This window comes from Oryctolagus cuniculus, chromosome 1, assembly GCF_051225735.1.
Source record: "Oryctolagus cuniculus isolate XC-2025 breed Fujian yellow rabbit chromosome 1, ASM5122573v1, whole genome shotgun sequence".
Classification (NCBI taxonomy): domain Eukaryota; kingdom Metazoa; phylum Chordata; class Mammalia; order Lagomorpha; family Leporidae; genus Oryctolagus; species Oryctolagus cuniculus.
Window position 1 is genome coordinate 43,270,706 of NC_142867.1, and position 16,691 is coordinate 43,287,396.

Genomic DNA, 16,691 nt, shown 5'->3' on the forward strand with positions numbered 1-16,691 from the left:
TTAAATTATTAAAGTCCTGGTAATTTTTAACTTTGAGTACTGAAATATAGCACAATCCAGGCTTACTGTATAGATTAGAGCCAAATCTTCTTTGTATGTATGGCAATAGTCCACTTTATTTTCCAAAATATGGACTTTACTTGTTTTTAAATAAAAATGTGTAAGAAAAGCAAAATCATATACTTTTGATAGATCATTTCTGAGTGCTTTTATAGTGCCTAAATCATATGAATTTACTGAAATGTAGACACCAGCCATTCTGCAAAAGATGATTTCAATATTAAATACGGATGGGACGGTCACTGTGGCATGGCGGGTAAAGCTGCTATCTGCACTGCTGGCATCCAATATGGGCACCAGTTCCAGTCCTGGCTGCTCCATTCCCCATCTATCTCTCTGCCATGGCCTAGGAAAGCAATAGAAGATGGCCAAAGTCCTGGAGCTCCTACATCCATGTGGAAGACCCAGAGGAAGCTCCTGGCTCCTGGCTTGGGATCAGCCCAGCTCCTGCCATTGCCACAATTTGGCAAATGAACCAGTAGATGGAAGACTTCTCTCTCCCTTGCTTCCTCTGCCTCTCTGTAACTCTGCCTTTCAAATAAATAAATAAACCTTTAAAAATAATAATAAAAATATTAAACCTGGAGCTAATATGGAAGTAAGAATGAAAATTGTGACAAAATTATCTTAAAAACAAAACATTTCATGTTAATAATGGTTATCTTCTTAGAATTGTACCTATAAAATACATGAAATCTTCTCTCTTTACATTAATAAAAAAATTTCTCTTGATTACAATATTGCTGGTGATTTTGCAAATGGATATTAAAAACACTGAAACATTTTGTCCCAGCTCAAGATCATTGAACAAGTTAAAAAGATTTCAGGTTTATTTGCAAAATGATACAATTGGAAAAAATGGAGTAAAAAATGATGGGGATCTATTTTACTTCTTGCACCTGCATTTGAATCTAGTGTAATTAGCAACAAAACCCAAGAATTTATAAATTAGCCATATAACCATTGAGTAATAATAATAAAGAGAGAGGGGTGGGTGTTGTGGCATAGAGAGTAAAGCCTCCACCTGTGAGGCCAAGTATTCTATACAGTTGCCCATTCATGACCTGGCTGATAATGGACTGGGAAAAGCAATGGAAGATGACTGAGTGTTTGGGCACCTGCCATCCATGTGGGAGACCTGAAAGAAGATCTTCAATCCTCGCTTCAGCCTGGCCCAACTCTGGCCATTCTGGCCGTCTGGGAAGTGAACTATCAGATGGAAGTTTCTCTCACTCTCTTTTTTTCTCTCTCTCAATTTCTTTGTAACCTTGACTTCCAAAATAAATAAATTAAAAAAAGATAAAGAGGGTAATAATAATAGTTAACAAGAAGTTACAATTTACAAAATTCAAAGAATTTACATTGCATCAGGCATTCTATTTATTTACACGTATTAATTCACATTGAATTAAGTTCTGTTTTTTGCTAATATGATTTCCTACTACTTCTTGCTACTGTTACAGATTTGTGCTGCACTATGAGCCCATAGCTCTTAGTATATTTCCTGTGAGTTTCACTCAGTTTTTATTCTGTAGCTACTCACATTCATGTTTCTGCATATTGCAGAACTAAAACAGGAGATTGCAAGTAAACTGCTCACATATCAAAAAAAATTGAAAGGAACAATATAAAAATTCATTCAAGACAAATAATTCTAATTGGTGCTTGTTTAAAATAAAAATACATGCAAAAATCCATTTTGAAAAAAACTAAAATAAAGGCAAACTCAATCAGTGCAATACTGAAATCTAAGAGAAAAATAAAAATTAGAAATGTTGATGTCTAATGAGTTTCTGCATTCATTTTTTATTGCACAGCAAAATACTTTTATTTTGAGTTTATTTGATATTCTTTTGGTATCATGTCTGGAGCAAGTTTCATTGGTCTCAACATTTATTTCCATATGTAGTTTTATCACAGTTGGAGTAGTATAAGTATTTTTCAAATAAAGCCTTTTACTATAAGAGATGGAAATGACTAATTTCTGCAGAATAATATCAGGACAAACCACACCACCCTCCAGGCAAGAAAACATTACACCCTCTCTCCAGTACTGTACTGTAAGTGACAGCAGAAAAAGGGAGGTATAAAATTGGATTTTTAGCTCTGAACAAATGGACGCTAATTATACAAAGAACATGGTACTTGATTGAAGGGTCACAGTGAATCTAATACAGCATTTTCAAATAACGACTACTTCTCTGTGAGTTACTGAGTAAAATGCAGATAAAGAAAGGATAGAATAATTAACATTTAGACCTCCTTGATGGTTTTCAAATGAGGAACTCTGTATGTTATTGATGAACATTCTAGAAAAGATTCAAAGGACATCAAAGAATTTCAAAAAACTTAAGCCTTGACTTGTACATATAAAGCTTTTTAAAGAAAAAAAATCAAAATAAACTTACATATTTTATCTTGAAATTCATGTTACAAGTGAATTATTTTAAGTACTGTATGAGCTCAGTGGTTTAATGGACATCTGGAGTTCATACTGTTATTTATTGATGCCTACCAGGAAAGTTCTAATCAGCTAAGCTAAAAATTCTTGTTGGTTATTAGAATCTGAACTCTGGATCTCTATATATCCACATATATCTTGAAAGTCATTAATTCTTTATCCCTTAGCATTAAATTTTGCAGGAAATTTAAAGACAATCATTGTAGTCCTTTTATAATGTAAACATAAAGAGAAATTCGTGCTTTCTCAAGTCTGTCTACTGTGAGCCAGGCAATGTGATAGGTAAAGTCTATATATTATGAAACCCATCTAATTCTCACAGCAATCCCAAGAAACACATAGTTTTATTTTATTTTATTTGTAATTAACACATATTTTAATGTCTTGATTTTAAATTATTTTAATTAATACATATTCATGGTACTCCATGTGATATTTTGACACATGTTTATATTGGATAGTGTCAAATCAAGGTAAACATTTCTATCTACTCAAGTATGTAACAATTATTTATGGCAAAAAACATTCAAAATCCTTTCTCCTAGATTTTTTGGAAAGGCATAGAGTACACTATCATTATTTGCAACCATCATACTTTACAGTAACAAAACTATAACAATACCTATTAATCAATCTTTCCAATTCCTATTTTAACTCTATTCTCTCCAGCCTCTCACAACCAGCATTATACTCTTAATTTCTATTGTTTTAGATTACACACATATGAATGAGATAATGCTGTACTTTGTCTTTCTTTGGTTGACTTATTTCATGTAACAAAATGAGCTCCAGTTCCATCCATGTTGTTGCAAATAATAAAATTCGATTTCTCATGGCTGAATGATATCCTGCTGTGTACATGTACATATTTTCTTTACACATTCATCAGCTGATGTATATTAAATTTGCTTCCATATGTTGGCAATTGTGATGGCATAGCAATAAACATATTAATGCAGACGCCTCTTGGATAGAGTGGGTTCATTTCCACTAAACATATTTCCAGCATTGGGATAGCTGAATCATATGGTCACTCTATTTCTAGTTCTATGAGTAACCCCCACACTATCTTCTATAAAGGATATACTAATTTACATCCCCATCAACAGTGCTCAAGGATTCTCTTTTCTCTACATCATTACCAGCACTTGTGATCTTTGCTGTTTTTGATAGTAGTTAAACTAGCTGGAGTGAGATGATATCACATTGAGGTTTGGATTTGTAGCTCCCTGATGATTAGTGATGTTGAGCACTTTTTCATTAAAACTTTGATAGGGATTGTATTGAATCTATAAATGCATTGGATAGCATGGACTGTTTAACAATATCGATTCTACCAATCCATAATGAGACGTCTTCATTTTGTGTGTGTGTGTCATCCTCAATTTCTTCCATCAATGCTTTGCAGATTTTATTTTTAAAATCTTTCTGCTTTTTGGTTCAAGTTATTCTTACCAATCTTATTTTATTTGTTTATGTATTTATTAATCTATTGTGCTTGAGAAGCTGACAGAGAGATCTCCCAATCTCTGCTTCCCTCCTGAAATGCTTGCATCAGTCAGCAATGGGCTAGGCCACAGGCACGTTCCTGGAACTCAGTGGATGTAAGGGACTCAAGTACTTGAGCCAACACCTCTATACCCCAGGGTACACATTACTAGCAAAAGAAGAGAGAACAGGACAGACACTCAAAATGAGGCACTCTGATGCGGAAGTAGGCATTCCAAGTATGAGCATAACCATGGCACCAAATGGCCTCCCTGCCCTGGATATTTTATATTTTTATAGCTACTGGAATTGGTATTGTTTTCTTAATTTCTTTTTTCAGAAAATTCTCAGTTTGTGTGTAGTAATACTACTGATTTTGAGTTTCAGTTTGATTTTAATTTTGAATCATTCAACATTGTTGAATGTTTATTAGCTCTTTTTTTTTGTTATAATTTTTAGGGAATTCTGTATGTATTCAATCATTTGATTTAAGAAGGCTGACAGTTTTCTCCTTGCTGATTCTGATTTGGGGTGCCTTAATTTCTTTCTTCTGACTAATTGTTCTGGCTAGGACTTCTAGTACTATGATGAATTAAAGTAGTATAAATGGACATCCTGGTCTTGTTTCAGGTATTAGAGAGAAAGCCTTCAGTTTTTCCCCATTCAATATTATGTCAGTCTTGGCTTGTTATATATGCCTTTTATTTTGTCAAGATATGCTTCTTCTATGCCCAATTTGTTCATAGTTTTGATCATAGAGGTATTTATTGATATGATCATATGATTTTTGTCGTTAATTCTTGTATTGTAACATAACATATTCATTGTTTTTCTAGTACAGAGAACAAAATAAATGGAGTTATATTCACTGAAAGGCATTTTTTAAGGTATGGGTTTAATTTACAAGAAATATGTTTATAAAGAGGAAATATGCATTCGCTGTATCAATCCATATTTGTCTTTATTTATATAGGTTTATGTCTTAGGGACAGTGATTGACCATGCTTCTTTTCTCTCTTTCTTGAAACCAATACATTTAATTCCATAGCTTTTTTCCTCACTTATTTAGTGGATTGTTAAGATGTCATGTTTTGAATTAGATCTACCTCTTTGGGTTAAGAGGATAGAGATTCTGCTGCTCCCTTCTGTTTGTGTATATCTCAGCATTTATAGCTCTCTTCAGTTCAATATAACCGTAGCCTGTATTAAACGAGTCTCCTTGTTTCCTTCTTCCATGGAAATATTAGATCTGGGATCATCTTGAACGCTTCCCACCTATTTGTGCAAATTATCTGATTTCATTTTATGTATGAATACCTTTGAGGATGTTGATAGCTTACGGAATAGGCCTTCCTAAACAAAGACATAAACACTAATGAAAACATGTAATCAGTTCTAGAGATTAACATGAAATCCTGTTTTGTCGATCAACAAATGCCTACTTACACTGAACCAATTTGTTTAAATATTAAAATAACTATGAATACATTAGGGATTCCATTTGTAATACTATAATAAACAATTTAAAAGCAACAAATAAAACAAAACATAAATACATGTGGATTGCTTTTAAATAAAATAATGTGTTAAGAGAATAATATCTACCCATAAGTGAGAGCTCCATGAAAGCTCAATAGGAATATTACTATTAGCATTTTACTTAGAAAACTACTTGTTAGTTCAGCTGATCTAGAATGAAAAGCATCAGATGTCTCTGATTTATTATTCTGTGCCAAAGGAGAAAAATCTCATTGACACCTAGTTACTATGAAAAAATATTGTGATTTTCACTGTCAAACAAACATTTTACCTAGATTTGAGCTTCAAAAAAATGAATATATTGAAAACAGTGTAGATGGCATATAATCCCTGTGCAAAAATCATGTCTCTAAGTAAACAACAATTACTCTAATTTTTACTTTCTATAATAGAAAAACCAAAAAATTATCATATCTGAATTCAAAGAGAGTACTTGGCCTTGGCTGGGAGAACTCAAGATACAAGTTTATCAAAATTTAACTAAGAAACAATAAATACAATAACAATAGAAGACAATTCAAAAAGAAAGCATCAGTAATCACAACATAAAATAGTGATACAGATGATATGAATTATGACTTCAGTGAGGTTGGGATACTCATGGGAAATTCTAGGCATTTGAACTCCTTGGTAAAACCTAATATCTCAGGGCTTGTATCAGGGCTTAGTGGGTAAAGCCAAACTGTGACACTGGCATCCCATATCGGCACCAGTTCAAGTCCAGTCAACTCTTATGAGGATGTGCCTACGTGTGGATGTTATTCCATCATGATGTGCAGCTCTTTGATGAGCCCTAAATAATTGAGGGTCAGCACTGTGGCATATTAGGTAAAGCCACCACCTATTATGCCAGCATCCCATATATGTGCTGGTTTGTGTCTCACCTGCTCCACTTCCAGTCCAGCTGCCTGCTAATGGCCTGGGAAAGCAGTAGAAATGATCCAAGTGTTTAGGCCCCTGCCACCTACATGGGAAACCCAGATGGAACTCCTAGTTTCCGTCTTAGGCCTGACCCAGTCTGTCCTTGAAGTCACCTGAGGAGTGAACCAGTGGGTGGGAGATCTCTCTGTGTGTGTGTGTGTGTGTGTCTGTATCTCCTTCTCTCTCTGTAACTCAAATTTTCAAATTAATATAAATAAATCTTTAAAAAAATATATAAAGACTTCTGAAAGACTTCTGCCATTATCTTTCTTTGAAAGAGTCTCTTCTAGGAGGTACCTTTCTCTGAAGGGAGGAGAGAACCTCCACTTTGACTATGACCTTGTCTAAACAAGATAAGAGTCGGAGAACTCAAGGGGCTTCCATAGCCTTGGAAACTCATGACTGGTGCATAGGGAGATTACTGATGCCATAAACAGGAGTGTCAATTTGTAAAGTCAACAACAGGAGTCACTGTGCACTTACTCCTCATGTAGGATCTCTGTCCTTAATGTGCTGTACATTGAGACTTAATGCTATAACGAGTACTCAAACAGTATATTTCACTTTGTGTTTCTATGGGGGTGCAAACTGTTGAAATCTTTACTTAATGTATACTAAACTGATCTTCCATAAAAAAAAAAAAAAAAGAAGAAATTATCAATTCCCAACTTGACTCTCACTGGGATTAAACATGACAATAGGTCTGATCTGATTTCATCATCATTTAAAAAATCATCTATTATTTTTCACTTTATGTTTCTGTGTGGGAGCAAACTGTTGAAATCTTTACTTAATGTATGCTAAACTGATCTTCTGTATATCAAGAGAATCTAAAATGAATCCTCATGTGAATGGAAGGGGAGAGGGAGTGGGAAAGGGGAGGGTTGCGGGTGGGAGGGACGGTATGGGGGGGAAGCCATTGTAATCCATAAGCCATATTTTGGAAATTTATATTCATTAAATAAAAGTTAAAAAAAGAAAGAGTCTCTTCTATTATTATTAGATATTTTCCCTCTTAAGACACAAAAAAGTATTATCCATGGGGGATGCATTGTAACACAGCAGGTTAAGCCACCACTTGCAATGCTGGCCTCCCATATTAGAGGATTCTGAGTTGCAGCTGCTCTGCTTCTGCTCGGACTTCCTGTTACTATGCCTGGAAAAGCAGTCAAAGATGACCCACATGCTTGAACCTCTGTCACCCACATGGGAGACTCAGATAGAGTTCCTGGCTCCGGGCTTTGGCTGGGCCCAGCCCCAGCTATTGTGGCTATTTGATCAGTGAACCAATGGATTGAAGAGCTCTCTCTCACTCTCTCACTCTCTCTCTCTGTCTCTCTCTCTCCACCTGCAACTGCCTTAAAATAAGTAATTCTTTATAAAAAAAAATGTTGACCATAGATGGTTCTTCAGTACCTTCTTGATACTTTCTAGTCAATTGAGAAATACTGTAGTTGAATAAGATCTGAACCAAAATTAGAAGTGTTTTAAAATGGCATGACTGTTTATCACATATTTATGCCAATCACAGTTTTCTAAGTTCAGGAATGTAAATGAGAACAAAGCAAACAATGGCTAAACTCTCATGAATTTCATATTCTACTGAGAAAAAAAATAAATATGGTATCATATAAAACTCATTAGAAAGCCTAATATAGAAACATGGGTTGTAAACTCTGACTCATTTAAATATAAAATTAAGGTTTTGTTATCTAAATCATGTAGGGTGAAAAAATCCTGAATATATGGGTGTATAGTGAAGACTTTATATTGTGGATGGTCAGAAGCCTGTTCAAACTTGTGGTTTTTCAGCTCATTGATTCCAAATAATTCATCTTTTCAGGTAATTATTCTTTGCCTGGCCATATGGAGTTTTGTGCACACATAACTTGATATTTTGCTGAAGACCTAAGGGATTTTACCTAATGCCCAGACTCAAATTCCAGCCACTTCGGTAATGCTGTATACCAATTTCTCTCTCCTTATAAAGACCACAATTCTATTTGATTTCTTCTCCCTGAATTGCATTCTAAGAAATGTCTCGAGGAAAAAAACTGATGCAATCTTTATAAGTTTCACAGTCATTTATTGCCTTTTTGCATGGATCACAGCATCACAGCCATTTGTTGCATGTTAGCCAACATCTGAAAAAAATTCCTGATTTTATTTGTCAGAGTATTTAAAAAAAAGATTTATTTATTCATTTGAGAGGCAGAGTTCCAGAGAGAGAAGGAGAGACAGAGAGAGAACTTCCATCTATGCATTGGTTCACTTCCCAAATGACTACAACAATGGGCTGGGTCAAGCCAAAGCCAGGAGCCAGGAGCTTCTCCCAAGTCACTCATGTGTGTGGCAAGGCCCCACAGATTTGGGCCACCTTCCACTCCTTTTCCAAATGCATTGGCAGGGAGCTGGATGGGAAGTGGAGCAGACGAGACATGAATCTGCATCCATATGAGATGCTGGCATCACAGGTGGCAGCTGTATGCCACAATGCTGCCCCCTTGTTTTCCATTTTATAATTATTTACAGCAGGAAGGTTAGTTCATGATTCATAGCCATGAAGAAATCTCCACAATAATTTTTAATGTCCATGGGTTAAGACATTTGTTTTTGAAAATGGTTTGGAAAAGTATTTAAACTTTTTCTATGAAAGTAGTTTGTGGGACCAGCGCTGTGGCATAGTGGATAAAGCTTCTTTCTGTAGTGCTGCTATCCCATATGGGTGCTGGTTCAAGTCCCAACTGCTCCACTTCTGATCCAACTCTCTGTTATGGCCTGGGAAAGCAATGCAAGATGGCCCAAGTCTTTGGATGCTCACACCCATGTGGGAAACACTAAGGAAGCTCCTGGCTCCTGGCTTTGTATCAGCACATCTCCAGCCTTTGCAGCCATCTGGGGAGTGAACCAACAGATGGAAGACTCTCTCTCTCTCTCTCTCTCTCTCTCTGCCTCCACCTCTCTGTAACTCTGCCTTTCAAATAATAATTTAAAAAAAGAAAGTAGGTTGTGTGCAACAGGACAGGCACACAACATATGTGTATTTTAGGTTCCAATGTATAAATCTGTAACATTAATATAATTAGATTTCTTATCTGCATCTTTACTTTACTTTACATTTTAATTACATCTCAATTAAGTAGTTGTTTTATCACATACAAAATTGGCTTATTCAATAGATTTGTGACTAGTGTGAAATTTATAGTTAGTAAAATCCAGAAGAATGTTAATGCTGAATAAACCGGAATTAACCTCAGTAGTTTCATCCATTTTATTTTGCTTTTATTGTCCTTACTTGCCACCTTGAACTGACTGCAACATGTCTCAGAAAAAAAGATGTCACACAGTTGAAATCTTATTTAGCAAATTAGTGACTTCAGTTTTATATTTCTACACTAGTGAATTTAAGAATTATCCAAAAGATTTAGAAGCAGTATAACTTTACAATCTTCAACCTCTGAAGTCAATGACATATTCTCCACTGTGTGGATAACATTTTGTAATGGTAAAACATAGACCTAATTCTTGAAGCATGGCCACTAAGGCAAATGTAGGCGTTTGAAAAAGCATATAAGGTTTTTTAGAGAAAAGGATACTCTGGATAGAATGACAAGAGACAAAGATCTGGGCAGAAATGAGGGATGAGACAGGGCTACAGGAGCTTAAAACGCAATAAAGTAAGTCATTTCAATAACTTGAATGTTCCATATCCGATTTTACATCCTTATTTCATAAGGATAAACTATAAATAAGACAAAACTATTTGAAATAGCCACCTTTTCTAGTTACACAGCAAGTGGAACTAAAGCCAAGCATTGCAGGTAACAGCAGCATGACCTAAACCACGATTGTCTGTGACAGGGCAAACTTTAAAACTTCATTGTGTTAAACTACAGTAATGTCAGAGTGTAGTTATTGCTGCAGCATAAACTACACGACATACTGTGTTGAGTACACTGTCGACAATAACAAGAGCATTTTGTGGAGTATAAGCAAGTCTTATGGAATTGGGTTGAAGAAAGAATGGAAAATAAGGGGGAGAAACATTACAAATAAGCAAGTTTCTAAAAGTTTTGTTGTTTTGTTATCCTCTGTCTTCAGCTAAACCAATTGAGTGAAGAAAGTATTTTATGAGTGTGCAGTGGTAAATAAAATTTGTTACTTAGTTTGCTGAATTAAGTAAATTTTGTTTTTTAATTTGAAAGATAGGAAGTGTCTGTGTGTGTATGTGTGTGTGAGAGAGAGAGAGAGAGAAAACCAGTTTCCATACCCTGGATCATTTCTCAAATTCCTACAGCAGAACAAGCTGAGCCAAGTTAAAGCCTGAATTCTGGAACTCCACCTGGGTCTCCCTCGTAGGTGGCAGGTACCGCACTACTGGAGCCATTTCCAGCTGCTTTACAGCATGTGCATTAGGAGGAGCTGGAATCAGAAGTGGACTCCAACCCAGGTACCTCAATATGAGATGCAGGCACCCTAGGAGGCATCTTAACCCCATGCCAAATGTCCATACCTAACTAATGTTTGATCTATTTACCAAAATTATGGGAGCCACAAAAATCTCCTACCATGATCACGGATTTGTAAATTTCCTTTTACAATTATTTCAATACTGAATTTATAGATGATTGATAGGTATATGACCATAAATTTTTCAACATCTCATGGAATGGGTATGGAAAGGTTTCACTGTGTAAACAACAACCAAGACCAACAAGAAATAGCTTGCTATGCCCATATTTCTCATATATTCCTTGGAGATAGGCACGAGAGCCAAAAAGTTGTTGTACATAACAAAAGCTATGCTCTAGGACTGGGATCTTGAACCCTACCTTTGAACAAAGTGTGAGGCAGCCCTAGCTGTGAGATATAAGAAAGGACTAAGGTCCCAAATTGAATGAAAGTGGAGAAAAGCTATGCAGAGAATTAGTAGCAACAGCTGGCAGCATTGCAAGTAATTGGACCTGTGACGTTGAGAGAAAGGAATTCTCCAGTCCCTTTAGAAATTCGGTTCTGCACAGTCCTTCGAGGAAGAGTACCTTATACTCTTGTGCCTAGGCCTGGCATTCTGAGCAGGACTGGTGACATGATGTGGACAGATCAGTGCTAAATGAGTGTATGAGGTCCCCTGATCAAGAATTCCAACAATGGCAGCAGAATGCTTAACCAAGCATGCTAGTCTTCTAAACATGGGACACTAAGCAACTGCACAAATTGGAAATCTGTAAAACTGGTTCCTATCCTAAGGTTTCTAGTCTTGTTTGTCCTTCACCCATAAGATGTGATAAACTCTTATTGAAATGTAGATATAAACTTATTATTTTTTCAACTTTCTCATTATCCCTTCTTATCCTTATAAATGCATTCTCCTAGCTGAAAGTAACATCAGAGAGGTTTTTTGGGTGGCCTATTGCTCCTTCTAGCCTCACGTTGGAAGCTAGTCTAAAATGCAGAAGTCATTGATCACAAGATGGCTTTGGTTAATGGACCCTGTACTCAGATTTAAAAAAAAAGAAAATCATGCCTTTCAAATTCATGCAGCTGACTGAATTCAGTCTCCAGTTTCCACAGCATGCTTGCCAGAAATAAGTCCAAAAATCCTGGGGAAAGGCAGATGTCAATAGAAAATGGTAGCCACAGATGGACCAAGAAGGTTCAAGCCAAAGAATGGAAAACCAAGATGACAGATTTTGATGATTTTAAGGTCATGAAGGCAAAGAAAATGGGGAACAGAATAATTGGGAATGAAGTTAAAAAGCTTCAAAGGGCAGCTCTTCTGATAGCCTCTCCAAAATATCATCTTTTGCAAGGGATGTTGCAGGAGCCTCAGTGACTGCTAAAGTTCCAGCTAAAAAAGAAAAATGTGATGACAACAAAAAAGAAGGCTGTAGCCCAGAAGGCTCCTGCCCAGAAATCCACTGGCCAGAAGGCAGCACTCCTCCTAAAGCTCAGAATGGTCTGAAAACTCCAGACCAGAAGCACCGTTTGCAAAGGGATCTTTGAAGAAAGCATGAGAGGTGGTTATGAAGCTAATAACACTTCGTCTGTTTTGCATTTGCCAGATTATGGGTTTGGTATTCTAGAAGGCCTTAGTTGCTGTAGTTAACTTTGTTTTGGACTAGTTTATTAACAAACATGTTCAATAATTGTTATAATTTCAACTTCAAGCAGATTTGTCTATTTTACCAATTCAACAACTTCTGTATTTACATATGAAAAAAATTTTATACTATATTTTAGCAGCCAGTGTAGCTTCCTGAAAAATCACCTAATTGAAAACATAATTTGTTATACTGTAACTACAAAATTTTTGAAAGGTTTTCAGAAAACAGAAAAAGTTGAGCATATTGTTTCATTTCCGACATATAAAGAGCTTAGAATTCATCATTACTGTCTTTTATAGCTAGGAAATGCCAAATAAGTAAAAATCAATATTTTCTAAGACACATCAGAGAACTTGGGGGTACAGGGGAACTTTTCCCAAAACATAGAGTTAGTTTCATCCATAAGAACACAATCAAAATGTATCCACATGAAGTGGAAGCTACTTGTTATCCTGAAGGCTGTGTGAACTAGCATTAGATTGGGGACCTCTTGAGAACCCTATATTTTACCTCCAGGCACTCTAGTAGTTACTCACAGTGATGATCATGAGAAAGATCCTCCTGAGTTCCAGAAGAGGAAGGTAAAGTAAGCTTTAGGAAATATGCTTTATAACATTTTCAGCATTCTTTTTCACAAAGAACTATGTTGTGGTAAAAGACTGCCAAGTCTTTTAGCAAGGTAAGATGATGTCATGTAATTTTATCAAATGATCCAGAAAAACACTGGACAAATTCAGTATTCATTCAGCAAAACAGGAAGAGAACTTCCTAAATTGAATTTTAAAAAGAAAAAATTAAATCTCACATTTATTGTCACTTTTCATACTAACAAACTGGACACTTACCCCCTAAATTCAGAAACAAGGAAAGGATGTCAGTTTTTACCACTTAATTCTGTTCACTTTAGTACTGAAAATCCTACCTAGTACAATAAGATGAGCAATGACATGTAAATATATACATGTTAAGGCCGTCGCCGCGGCTCGCTAGGCTAATCCTCCACCTGCGGCACTGGTACTCCTGGTTCTAGTCCCGGTTGGGGCGCCACTTCTGTCCTGGTTGCCCCTCTTCCAGGCCAGCTCTCTTCTGTGGCCAGGGAGTGCAGTGGAGGATGGCCCAGGTGCTTGGGCCCTGCACCCCATGGGAAACCAGGAGAAGCACCTGGCTCCTGCCTTTGGATCAGCGCAGTGCGCTGGCTGCAGCAGCCATTGGAGGGTGAACCAACGGCAAAAGGAAGACCTTTCTCTCTGTCTCTCTCTCTCACTGTCCAACTCTGCCTGTCCAAAAAAAAAAAAAAAAAAAAAAGAAAGAAAGAAAAACAAAACAAAACAAAAAAAAAAAAACAAAAATAAATAAATAAATATATACATGTTGGAAAGGAAGGGAAAAAACTGTCATATTTGAAGATAGCATAATTGTCTATGTAGAAAAATCTCAAAAAAATAAAAAGTTTTGAAAATCCTGCTGTAAATAGTAAATTACTGTATCCAGATTACAGGATACAAGGTCAATATACAAAAATCAATTCCTTTTTGTATAAGAACATGTTATTCAGGGGCTGGTATTGTGGTATAATGGGAAAGCTGCTGAAGGCCATGCCAGCATACCTTATGAGCACTGGTTCATATGCCAGCTGTTTTACTTTCAGTTCAGCTCCCTGCTTATGGCCTGGGAATAGCAGCAGAACATGACCCAAATGTTTGGGTCCCTGCCACACATGTGGGAGACCAAGAAGAAGTTCCTGTCTCCTGGTTCCAGCCTGGCCCAGCCCTGAACATTGCAGCTGGCCATTTGGGGACTGAACCAGTGGATGGAAGATCTCTTTCTGTCTCTCTATCTATCTGTAACTTTGTCTTTCAAATAAAAAAATGAGTAAATAAATCTTTAAAACAAAAAAGAAGAATATATTCTTCACGGTTCTCCAGAGAAATAGAGTAACACATAGCTAGAAAGGAGAAGTGGGGGAGACAGAGAAAGAGACTGATTATGAGAATTGGCTCACATAAGTTTGGAGGCAGAAGTATCATAATCTGTCTGCAAGCTGAAGAACCAGAAAATGCCTGAGAAATAGGGAAGGAAATGTAGGGGCCACTGAATTTAAGTCCTAGAATCCAAAGGTCCAAGAATGAAAACTGATGTCCAAGGCCAAGAAACTATAGATGATCCTGTCAAAATGTGAACATTCTAAAATACAACTGGTTAGCATTTAAAACTGTCAAAGTTGGCCAGCGCCGCGGCTCCCTAGGCTAATCCTCCACCTGTGTCACTGGTACTCTGGGTTCCAGTCCCGGTTGCTGGCACCACTTCTGTCCTGGTTGCTCCTCTTCCAGTCCAGCTCTCTGCTGTGGCCCGGGAGGGCAGTGGAAGATGGCCCAAGTGCTTGAGCCCTGCAACTGCATGGGAGACCAGGAGGAAGCACCTGGCTCCTGGCTTTGGATCAGTGCAGCGCGCCGGCCATAGCAGCCATTTGGGGGAGTGAACCAACAGAAGGAAGACCTTTCTCTCTGTCTCTCTCTCTCACTGTCTAACTCTGCCTGTCAAAAACAAACAAACAAACAAACAAAGAACTATCAAAGTCATCAAAAATAAGGAAAGAGGGAAAGGATTTGAGCTAGTGGTTAAGGCACCAGTTGGGCTACCCACTTCCTATATTGGATGAGGTACTTTAGTTTCAGTACCAGCTCTGCTTTCACTTCCAACTTTCTGTGAGGCAGCATGTGAGGCATAATTAGGTCCCTGTCACACACATAAGAGATCTGATTAAATTTCTATTTCTTAGCTTTGGCTTGGTCCAGTCCCAGATGTTGTAGATTTTTGGGGAATGAATATATGGATGGGATGTCTCTGTTTCTCTCTCTCTCTCTCTCTCTAACTCCGACTTTCAAATAAATAAATAAATCTTAAAAAAAAGTAACCTAAACACACATGAGGACAAAATATAATAGGGAATTCTAGGTGAGCTTTGAAGACAAAAGGGGATCATTAAGTAAAAGCTAGAAAAATATTAATAAAATATGGCTTCTTAAATAATGTATTACGTTAGTTTATTAATAATGGTAAGTATATCATGAAAATACAAAGGGGTTACGATAAGGTAAGCTGGATATTGAATATATAGGAATTCTCTGTCCTGCATATAAGTTTTCTTTAAATTGAAAACTAGTCTAATATAGTTTATTTTTAAAATAGGTTTAAATCTATATATACATGTGAAAGCAATGACCTCATAAATAAACTTCTTTCATTAGCGTTAACAATTCTAAGGAAAATAAAGGCATTTCTTTACCAGAGGTTGCAATTCAGGCAGCTGTCACAGCTACTGGCCAGTCCCTTATTCAAACCAAAATTTTCTGTAGCTATTATTGATTGCCAATTGGAAAGAATATGATTTTGTGTAAAGCTAAAGAAACAACCAGAGTACAATATTTGCTGAGAACTTAAAGTTTACAGTAATTGGCTATTATTCTGCTAATGAACTTGCAGTTCTTACTACTGGCAAAGTTGATTACTTCATTGAGTAAATGAGGGAGAAAAGTCTTATTTTTTTGTGAAAAGTTATAAGCATTCTGGCATGCCTGTATAAGTAAACAAAAATGCCAATATCAAAACTGACTCTAAAATATCTATTTTAAGTCTATCCCCAGTGTAGATGTTTGGAAAGTATTTATTTTGTTTCTATCTTCAACTGACCTTCTATTAAAAACTGTTTTGTAAAATATTTTTAAATAATTTCTAACTATAAGCTAATTTAGTGCTAAAAGATATTAATCCATATTTTAAACTATTGACTTTAAGCTCAGTTGCATCCCAATGCCCTCCATTACATTGTTGCAACTATATTTTTTCTTTAAAATTTTAAGATGCAAAATTTTCTTTTTTTTTTTTTTTTTTTTTTTTACAGGCAGAGTGGACAGTGAGAGAGAGAGACAGAGAGAAAGGTCTTCCTTTGCCGTTGGTTCACCCTCCAATGGCCGCCGCGGCCAGCGTGCTGCGGCCGGCGCACCGCGCCGATCCGATGGCAGGAGCCAGGAGCCAGGTGCTTTTCCTGGTCTCCCATGGGGTGCAGGGCCCAAGCACCTGGGCCATCCTCCACTGCACTCCCTGGCCATAGCAGAGGG

The 16,691-nt window shown here is 36.7% G+C and overlaps 1 pseudogene; it reads left to right on the plus strand.

Annotated features, from left to right (window-relative positions):
• Nucleotides 1–12,472, plus strand: part of LOC100341150 (uncharacterized) — a 70,426-nt pseudogene extending 57,954 nt beyond the window's left edge.
• Nucleotides 12,473–16,691: the final 4,219 nt, after the last annotated feature.